Source organism: Dreissena polymorpha, chromosome 1 (genome assembly GCF_020536995.1).
Source record: "Dreissena polymorpha isolate Duluth1 chromosome 1, UMN_Dpol_1.0, whole genome shotgun sequence".
Classification (NCBI taxonomy): Eukaryota; Metazoa; Mollusca; class Bivalvia; order Myida; family Dreissenidae; genus Dreissena; species Dreissena polymorpha.
The window spans coordinates 118,369,001-118,379,819 of record NC_068355.1 but is presented as its reverse complement, the minus strand read 5'-3'; the positions used below and the strand labels follow the sequence as shown (position 1 = coordinate 118,379,819).

The following is a 10,819-nucleotide window of genomic DNA, read 5'->3' as shown; positions in this document are numbered from 1 at the left end:
AAAAACATGTCTCCCCGAGTTCAAGGGGCAGAGGGGGAAGGCAGGGACTGCTTAAACCCTTCAAGATCAGGATGTAAAACTGTAGTGGCGGGGAGGTTGTTCCACATCACAATAACACTTGGAAAAAATGCAAACTTATAATAATTTGCAGTAGTAGGTATCTGTCTGTAGGAGAGGGGATGCATGTGACGAGTGAATCTGGTGGGGCGCTCGATATATGATGGTAGGGGCACAGCCACTAAACCTTGAACAATTTTGAAAAAACATTATTAAAGTAGTATTATTTCGTCTGTCTTGTAGGGTCTGCCAACCAAGTTACTGTTGCATGGATGTGACACCGTCATATAGGGAATAGTTATGTTTGACCCAGCGGACTGCTCGGCGCTGTACATTTTCATTTTTTGTGTGTATATTTTGTAATGTGTGAGGGCTCCATATGGAAGAAGCATATTTAATCTGTAGTCTAACCATGGTCTTTTATGCGAGCTGGCGAATGTTGGAATTTCTCGTCTGTATGTTCCTGCAGAGAAAACCAAGAGATTTATTAGCATTATTTGTAATTCTATTTATATGGGTGTTCAAGGAAAGGTCTTTTGAAATGTCCACACCTAAGTATTTTGAATTGTCAACAGTTTCTAATATTTGTCCATGGAGCCTGTAATTAAAAGAGAATTTTGAATTATTTCTGGTTATGTTTAAAACTTGACATTTACTTGGGTTGACCTCCATGTCCCAAAGATGTTTCCATTTCATTAGTTTATCTAGATCTTCTTGTAGAGTGTGGCAGTCATGCATATTGTTGATTGTTATGTATACGGCAGTGTCATCTGCAAATAAGCGAACTTGAGAGGTAATAGACTTAGGTAAGTCGTTTTTATAGAGAAGAAAAAGTAACGGACCAAGCACAGACCCTTGTGGTACCCCGGATATCACTGGTACCTCGGATGATAGTTTTCCATCTAGAGCAACCCGTTGAGTGCTTCCTATAAGAAATGATTTGATCCATGAGAAAGTATCTTTATCCACACCATGTTCCTGTAATTTGAAATGCAGTTTAAGATGGTTCACTTTGTCGAACGCTTTGCTGAAATCAAGCAATATTAGATCAGTTTGTTTTCCAGATGTCATATTTCTTGCCAGGTCATCAATGAGTTGTAGAAGTTGTGTTTCGCAGGAACGCTTTTCTCTGAAACCATGTTGTAAGTCATAAAGTATGTTATATTTATTGAAATGAGCTGAAAGATTAGAAGCAACTATATGTTCTAAGGATTTACATAAAATACAGGTGAGAGAGATAGATCTGTAATTTGCTCGGTCTTCTTTGTTCCCTTTCTTGAACAGCGGTATTACATTTGCAGATGTCCATACTTTCGGGAGATTTCCGGTGTCCAAGGATTTCTGAAAGAAGAGTTTTATTATTGGAGAAATTTCTGAACTTAATTCTTTTAGAACAAGAGGTTTGCTGTTGTCTGGACCTGCTGCCTTGTCTGGTTTAAGATTGGATAGCAACTTTTGCACCCCATTGACACTGACTGTAATCTTTAGTATTGTTGGAAATTCTCTGAGAGATGAAGATAAAATTTCATTAAGATTTCTGAAAAAGGAGAGGCATGATTGAGAAAGGGTAAGGGGGGACATAGGTGTGAAAACGGATTGAAACTGTTGGTTCAACACATTGGCCTTTTCTTCATTCACTGAAGTTGATTTTCCTGAAACATTGTCAAAAAGAATAGAAATACATTGAGCGTCTTGTTTGGAGTTTTTTAAGAGACTATACAGTTTTTTCGGATTAAAGTTGGATCTGTTTTCTTGGATACTGTCGTCTTAGAAAATACACTTCCAGCTAAGAAGTTTACCTTTATGACGACGTGATTAAATTTCTCAAGTTTGCATTGCTACAAAGATGTTTATTTCATGAAAATAATTAAGAAGAATCGAATTTAAATAGCTAAAACTAAACATAAACAACAAAGCGATGACGTGTACCATTTGACATTATTGTTGATTCTTCCCGACATTGCTTTACGTTTATCTGAATATTGAAGTCAAGTCAAGTAAATTTATTTTAAAGTCGGTAAGAGTGAATAGCATGTAACATAAGCTATAATAAGCTTTTGAACCAACATTATTAACAATTGTATAACAATAACATATTTCAGCAGTGTTAAGAGAGACAGTAAGGTAATTTAAACATGGTTAAGACAAACATAACACTAAAGTACATTATGGCATAAATAACAAAGCCTTTGTCACACTAAAGAAAGTAACTAGGAACAAAACATAAAACAAAAGATTTGTGCTAATCTAGACCTTAGGTCTACAAATAAATTAAGATAATTTAAAGTAATAAAAAAGCATGGCATAGAGGCTAATAGTAGTATACATATATATGAGATAGAGCAATAACCAAGACCAGCTAGTCAAATAAGCAACACAAAACAAAAGATAAAGCAAAATGATCAGCAACTAATAGTAATAAATAATAATTGAGAGATTTGCGCTAATCTAAACCGTAAGCTTACAAATTAATGAAGACAATTTTAGACATTAAATAAACATGGCAAAGAGGTTATTAGGCACATAGTAGTATACAAATATATGACATAGAACAATAACCAAGACCAGCCTAGCCAAACAAGCAGAATAAAACAGAAGAAAAAGCAAAATAATAATCAAAAGCCAGCATAACTAGAAAAAACTGCTTTTCTGAACTCATCAGGCAGTCAGTTCCACAGGACTGGGGCTGCATACCTGAAACTTCTCCTACCATAGTGTTCTGTCTTTACAGATGGAACCTGCAATATATTCGAATATCTCAATTTATAGGTATTATTTCTTATTTCAACTAAGTGATGCAAAACAGGTGGACATATTTTATTAACAATTTTGAAAGTTTCATTTGCCATGGTTCTTAATCTTCGAATGTGTAGAGGTGGTAAATTGGCTCTTTTTAACAGATCTTCATAGATACAAGCATAATCATCATAAACAAATCTCAAAGCTCTCTCTTGAATTTTCTATTTTCTGAATGTTACTCTTTGTACAGAAGTGACATGGTGCTATGTTTTGTGAGCTTTTTAAGAAAAGAAGAGATTTAATTAGTTGTTTTAAGATATGTTTAATAGTTGATTAAAATATAACACTGTTGTCGCTATGGTTTGCATCCCAACATTGGGTAAGCTTATGTTAATTTAATGAAAAAGTATTATCAACTCTGCTAATTAATGAGACGTGTTATGCTTTAAATGTAAACATTATTTACGCTTACATGTCTTCTATGAAAGCTTGGCAATGTGTGAAGTTAAGAGTTTATTAAATCGGGTTGAAATATATTTTTTTTGTATCGACTGTTCCTTAGCTGTCATCCCATTTCATGTTGCGTGTGCATGTATATTGTGTACGTGTGTGTTGTGTCCCGTGTATATGTTCTGTGTCCTACTGTTTGGTAAATTATTTATCTCCATAAATAAAGGACCACATGCAACAATAAGGTATCTCTTTTACGGATGCAGCTGAATTTTCGCTTTTTGATGCATTTCAATTATGCAACGGAACAGAACCACGGCTATTATACATTGTTTACAAAAAGAACAATTTCCATTTAGTTCCGAACGATTCCAAAAAGTTTTATTGGATAAGATATTGAAGTGCATGTTCACTTTTGCAAGAATCTATTTTAGTTCCAGTGACCAACATATGTAACAGGCCGGAACAATTAAGATATGTTTTTTGTAATTAGCTTGATGATATAGGATGCCATTTTACGGAACGGTTAAACATGGCGCATGACAATGCACGACGGGCAAACGATGGATGAAAAGCATAATCATTCTAGTTTTTCATGCTGAAGGTAGTCATACAACAATTACCGGTATTCATGTAAATCTAAAACGAAATCACTATACACCATTTTAAAAATATATTTGAATTTTGTGTATATCATTTACTCGGTATCCCCTTAAAGCCGATTTTGTATAATGTTTGGAGAAGACCATCTAAAATTCGTATTTGTACATTTTGGATAACATCCTATAAAATATAAGGGATCAAAAAAACTTAATTGATAACTAGTGTCGAGCAAATTTATGTGTATATCTTTGAGACCATTAACAGACTTGCAAGAAAAAGATTTCTATATGAAATATGGTGAAATTTAGAATATGAAAGATATTGTCTGAGTCATAGATTTTTTTTAATTTAACCAAATTTATATGACAAATAGCAAATGATAAATTATAAAGTACATACAATATTGTAATCAAATATACTGATCGCATATATAAAAGCATAATGGGGTTATGTGAAACAAGTGTTTATTCGTGTTTGCTGGATTTTTATTCTTTGTTTATGTTATGCCTTTTTGTTGGCGCAAATAATTGACTTTGGACAACTTGCCAACGTTCACTTCCGCTGAAGCAGCGCAAACTTGCATAATTTATCATAGCATAAACCTTTGATAAAATAGTTATAATTTGATTATATTTCAATAACAAGTTAAAGTCAAGAAGGTACATTAATCATACTTATTATACGCTTAAATAGCAGTGCATATATGGTTTATCGATATGTGCAACACGTGTTTATATATCGTAATATATTTATCATGTCGTTATGTTGACGTTTTTTTCTTCAAATAGGCCACTTTTAATATAGGCCTAAATAACAGACATCAGGTAATTTATTAGTTCTCTGCCGATCAAGTAGCAAAAAATTAGTTTTTAATTCAGTGCTTTCGGTCAATCAACAGCTGTTTCAATTGGTGTTCCGCTTGAATAATGGAATGTATGACATATGCCACAATTTAAAGTGCCACAATTTACATACATATCTAAATACTACAAAATTGTCGTTAGGTTGTGAATAAATACCAGAAGGCAATATTCTTATTTGCGCTTTTAAGATATAAGAAGTTGTTGTTTATTAAAGATATAGTGTTTATGACAAAGCTATTGGTTTACACGCTCCAGCATTTTAGTTAAATCCCCTCTAAAATATATTAAAGTTACGTTTTATGATGGTAATAGGTATGTGTATTCGTTTTGTATTCCTTTTTTATGGAACTAAAACGCGCTTGAACAATGATCACTGTGAATTATTTTGTTGCGAAATGACCTTTTTACAACTTTTCTAGCTTAAAATTGTAACAGAAGTGACGAATACCACCGAAGCCGCAATTAGGAATAAAAAACAATAGGACGATGAGGCGTGCATTTGATAGCAGTGTTTTAACAAATATATAATACGTTACAAATAATTGCGGTTACTGGTCAATATTCAGAATTATGTTTGTTAACAATGGAATTTCGGAGCAAAAATGTGTCCAGTGCCTGGTTTGCATTAACACGGTGCACGGCTGTCCACTAAATGAGCAATCCGTTTCAAATTTGAAATTTATCGCATGTTAAATAACTTGTCGTTTAATTTAAATTGTAGACACAGGCAAATGATAACTTTAAACCTCCTTACATATACTTCACTGGTTGCCAGCAGAGCTATATCAATGCCATCAGTACATTCTATGTGATCATTGATCTGGAGATGGTCCAGTGAAAGGTTGAAATAAACTATATTCATATTTACAATACAAAATTATTTATTTCAAAATTAAAAAAAACAACTACATACATGTATTTTGTATATTGATTTTAGCAATATCATGTAGATTATACATATAACGCAATAATATTAAACATATTATTCATATAATGCAATAATACAGGTAATCATATTTGATTGTACAAGCTTATGGTAGAAAGGCATAATTAATATCTTATAATTAATTGTTGATGAGCATTACCAATAGTGAATGCTTTGTATTTATATTTTCATACATCTTTATCAAAGTAACGATCACGCTAAATAATATTTAATATTTCGTAAAATAAAGCTAACCCATACAAAAAGCATTGTTCCTTTTAGCAAAATGCTAAATTTCAACGTTAGATATTGTCTGGTAACATTTATTTAACAAGATACAAAATTCTCGTTTTTATTTTTGTGTCACACATAATTCCATGTTCATATCCCGCGAAATATCCGAACATTTACGTGCGAACGCGAGATTGGATTCCGTCAGCGTCGGAAGCATGGCGGCAGCAGATTTCTCGGATAGCTTGTATAAATTATGCAAATGAAAGCAACTCGAATGAATCCGATCCTGACTCGATATCATCCACAAAACGAAAGAAGACGACATCGTGGAACGATAGTTGGATGCTTAAACGTTGCCGAATTTTGTGTTTTAACGTTTTTACACCAATGTTACTTGTTTTTATGGTCTTCCTATTATACATAACCGTCGTATGTTACTGTTTGTTGTTGAAATGTTTTATATAGCATAATACAGTACGCATGTATTATTGGTGAGCGTGATAGTGGCTTTCAAACTTTTCGGGGACGTTCCTACATGTTGGGAACACCTCTTTCTGAGTTTCGCCATGCTCGATGTGAATATCCACCAGGGCTGTACTCAGCCATGAACATTATAAATAAATGTGGGTGATGTTGGTCTCTGGAGGTGAAAGCCATTAATGACCACATAAAACATGTAGTGTAGTACCCTTAAATGGGCATGTGAGTAGGTCAGTGGAATACATAATATAGCATACAAACAGCGTTCAACATATCTTATTTTCTTTATAATCATGTACTTCTGTGGAAATGAAATTTGAGGCTTTTCCTTATTTTTGGCAACTACATTTTGTTTTCATCTCATAACTGCTTTTACTATTATTTATTTACACTCCAAAATGGTTTACGACACGGATGACTCTTTACAGACTATGAAGACTGATAAAAATTAAGATTTAACTTCAAAATACAACAAAAACCCACTTCGTAAAGACTTAGAAAGAAAGCCATGCAAATTGTAAAGTTAAAAAAAACTCAAATGCGTGTTAAGACAGCAATGGCATGCATAGTAGGCAAGTAATAAATCATATACTTATATACGTTATACAGGAAGATAAAATGTAATACTTTGACATTGAGAGTCAAGGTCATTCAAAGGTCAAGGTCAAATTCAACTTGCCAGGTACAGTATCATCATAATAGTCAGAAAGTATTTGAAGTTTGAAAGCAATAGCCTTGATACTTAGAAGTAAAGTGGATATAAACACACAATTTCACCAAATAATCAAAGTTACTAAGTCAAAAAAGGGTCATAATTCTGTCAAAATGCCAGTCAGAGCTACATAACTTTGCCTGCACAGTCCCCTTATGATAGTAAGTAAGTGTTGCAAGTATGAAAGCAATAGCTTTGATACTTTAGGAATAAAGTGGACAATAACACAAAATTTAACAACATTTTCATGTTTCTACGTATTAAAGGGGCCATAATTATTTATGTAAAAATGACAGTCAGAGTTACATTTTTTCAAACGAGTTATTCGCCTTGACCTTCACAATTGTCTTGTTGCCATAAAGAAGCATTTCAAGTTTGAATTTAATATCTTTGATAGTGTTAAAGTTTTAGAAATTTAAAGACATATTCTAAGTTAAAAAGGGGCATAACTTTAAAAAAATGTTGACAGAGTTATCCAGCTAGCCCTTAACAAGTGTCTTGTCCCCATAAAGAAGTAGTCTGAAGTGGTTATCTTTGATAGTATTCACATTATTGAAGTAACTAAAAATGTTAATCCGAAATTCTAAGTTTATAGGGAAATAACTCTAAAAAATAATACTGACAGAGTTATGCACCTTGGCCTACATAATTGTATTGTTGCCATAAAGAAGTATTCCAAGTTTGAGTTAATTATCTTTGATAGTGTTAAAGTTATTTATAAAAAAAATTAACTTACGCCGACGCCGGGGCGAGTAGTATAGCTCTCATTTTTCTTCGGAAAGTCGAGCTAAAAAATGATCTCATGAACATACCAGCAACAACAAACCTTTCATATGCCTCTTTCAAATCATTCCATCAAGTTTCCACTAATCTCCACTTCGATATCCTACTACAGGCATAGTTTTCCCCATAATAATTTCTACCTGGAACAACTTACCAGCCTTTGTCGCCGAATCCCTTTACTTGGTATCTTTCAAGCAGGGACTAATACCATTAAGTTTCTAATCAAGTCGTTAGCGCCAGCAACAAAATAACTCCTAACGACCCCCTTATGGCTTTGCTGGTTGATGTTCAAACCTCTTGGCGCCCACAGGAGCCGGAGAGGCGTGTGGGAGTGGAATGGAACGTAGCTGGGGACGCTGTTTACTATCATTTTCACACGTATTCTCACGTCACTATTTTTCACTCATTACCGCGTGCTCTCACCGTCCGTCGCGAAACTGTCACGTTTGACGGCAGCGACGTATAATGTAGATGTAGATGCTGATGAAGATGACGTTCGATTAACATAGTATTCTTTTTATATGATTATTTTTGTTTTATTCATTTTTTCATCATTAATCAGGTGTTCTGAAGGAAAAAACTGATTATTAGCTTGGTGAATGTCGGCTGACGTGCGGGCGGGCGTGCGGGCAGGCAGGCAGGCAGGCAGGCAGGCAGGCGGGCGGTTGGAATAATTCTTCCGAGCGCAATTCCTCCTTCATTTCTTGACGGATTTCAATGAAACTTTCACAAAATAATTGTCACCAAGTACCCTGGCGCACATTGTCGGGATTTTATGATTCGGTCGAAATCAAGGTCGCCACGACTAACAATAGAATGAATTTGACATTTTCTTCCGAGCGCAACTCCTCCTTTCTTTCTCAACGGATTTAAAAGAAAATTTCACAAATGTTTATCATCAAATACCCTTGCGCATATTGAACGGGATTTTTGTTCGGTCAAGGTCAAGGTCACTCTGGCTTAAAATACATTTTTATACTTTTCTTCATAGAGTCTTCATTTTTGGATCAAATTGAATGCCTACAATATTTAGTATGTTTATACCTCACATGAACATCTACACTTTAATGGGGTCAAAGGTCACATTAACATCTACACTTTAATGGGGTCAAAGGTCATGTTGGTAAAGGTCAGGGTTACTTTTGCTGATCATGTTAATTTGAAGCAAAGGGAAAAAATTAGCATACTTGGATAAAGTCCTGCGTACGACCCTGTCAAGCGCATTAAAACAAGGGACACCTTACACATTTTCTATAACGAGATTATGATGTAAATCCAACACGAATAACTTCCCACTTTCAATTGATGAACCAATGAAAGTGCTAGAGACATTACAAGACTGAGTACAAACAAGAAGTTGATCAGCAAAACAACAATTATTCCTCTCTCAGAATTTTCTGTAATTTGCTATAATGCACGATCACTCCATACGAAAATTGAACACTATCGAAAGGATGAAGGCTTGTTAATGCTGAAACAAGTAGTGCAAGAAACATGGTCCCAAACTGCTGATTCTAAGGAACAATACCATTTGGAAGTCTTTCAGGACCCAGTTTGCTTGTTCACTGATAAAACGCAGTATAGACCACATTCTGAAACATTTATCTATTTTAAAAAGGGATTGCAAATTGTTTCAATCCATCACATGACAGACCATGGTATTGAATGTACTAGTCTAGTAATTTGTAAGTCCAATATACATAATGAAGTAATCTCTGTCTACTGTCATCCTTCTGGAAATACCAACAAAATATGTACTGCTTCTGAAAACCTGTACAAAGAGAACATACCTCTGGTAATCGTTGGAGACATGCACATAGATCAAATACAAAATGCTTGAAACTGTATGCATTTTACAGAAGAGAATGAATGCTGTATCAGCTCTGTGTGAAGAAACCACTGACTACCATTCAGCGCTATATCACATGTACACAACAGAGATCAGCTATAAGACCGTTTTTTTATAAGCTTACTGGATTGACCATAAAATGACATGGATTCCATTTTTCAATTAATGCATTAATAAATATGTTGGAGTTGCAATCTAAAAAAGTTAAATAGTAGAATATTTGTATTATTATATTATTTAACCCTTTACCAAACAACAAATTTTGGAGTGTCCCAAATTGACAGAGTTTGCAGACGACAATAAAAATTGTAATATAATATATAGACATTGATTTGGAAGTGTAGAAATCATTGTGATGAAAGGAGAAATTGCTAAAATTTAGCATATTTTCCTTTTATCTCAATGATTTCTAGAGTCATTTGCAACAATATCGTAAAATCTCGTCACTGTTAAGTCATTGGTTAACCCTTTCACTCTTGTGGATGACTATTGGTGATTGTGTTTGTGGCAAATATATTATTCATTACACATGTTCTTCAATTTTTTACCTGGACCTGTTGTTCACTTTTCACATACACATCCAACAGTACATTGTACTTGGTTCCTAACCATTACTTGTTGCTATGTTTACATTAACGCTTGATGAGTAAACCATTTGCATTTGTTCAACAACATAAAACATAATAAAGTTTAATGAACTAATTAAAAAAAAACTCTAACACCCGTTAAAATTAGTCAGCAGGGAAGCTGTTTCAAATTGAAAACCACGTTTTTTTGACAATTGTGTCCCTTGTTTTTCATTATAAACTGAAATGTGATAAAAATTAGATTTATGTAGGAAATTACACAACTTTTCATTAAATAAGAAAAAAGGTTAGAAAACGTTGAAATCCTATGTGGTCGGGTGGAAATCGTGAATGCGGGATGTGACCATTGCGGAGTTTGCTTTCTCGTCCTAAAATTGACCGATTTTTTTCTTTACCGGATTGACTGTGACTTTTATTTTTTAATTTTTTTTTATTAAGTTTTTAACAGGCTAACACTTTTTATTCGACTGTAAATGTATTTTATATTGCAGTAAAACTTATTTTCAAATTAAAAATAAAACATGTAAATCTTAGTGT

General features: G+C 33.8%; 1 protein-coding gene and 1 long non-coding RNA gene across 3 annotated transcripts in view; one reads left to right on the top strand and one right to left on the bottom strand.

The window, feature by feature from the left end:
• LOC127846777 (uncharacterized) overlaps positions 1-10,819 on the top strand; it is a 141,287-nt gene that overhangs the window by 13,675 nt on the left and 116,793 nt on the right. The window lies entirely within an intron of this gene.
• The window catches only part of LOC127846669 (uncharacterized), a 337,381-nt gene that overhangs the window by 242,935 nt on the left and 83,627 nt on the right, over positions 1-10,819 (bottom strand). The gene's annotated exons all lie outside the window — the stretch shown is intronic.